The following is a 279-nucleotide window of genomic DNA, read 5'->3' as shown; positions in this document are numbered from 1 at the left end:
GAGTGAAGTTTTTTGGATGGGAAAGGAAGGTGAGGGGTTTGATCTCCCGGACACCTTTCCAGTGCCCCAGGAAAATATTAAGGTATTAGGCATTGAATTTGGACCTGGCGATTATGGCCTCAAAAACTGGGAAGGCAGGCTGGAAGTTGCCAATACTAAGGTGGTCAACTGGAAGAGATGGAAGTTATCTCTGAGGAAAGGGTTGATCTGATTAAGACTTACCTGATACCGATCTTCTTGTATGTCAGCCCTGTCTGCATCTTGCCAGTGTCTCTCTAT

This window comes from Pelophylax lessonae, assembly GCF_965119305.1.
Source record: "Pelophylax lessonae genome assembly, chromosome: 8".
Taxonomy (NCBI): Eukaryota; Metazoa; Chordata; class Amphibia; order Anura; family Ranidae; genus Pelophylax; species Pelophylax lessonae.
The sequence above is the reverse complement of the archived record's forward strand: the minus strand, read 5'-3'. Positions refer to the sequence as shown.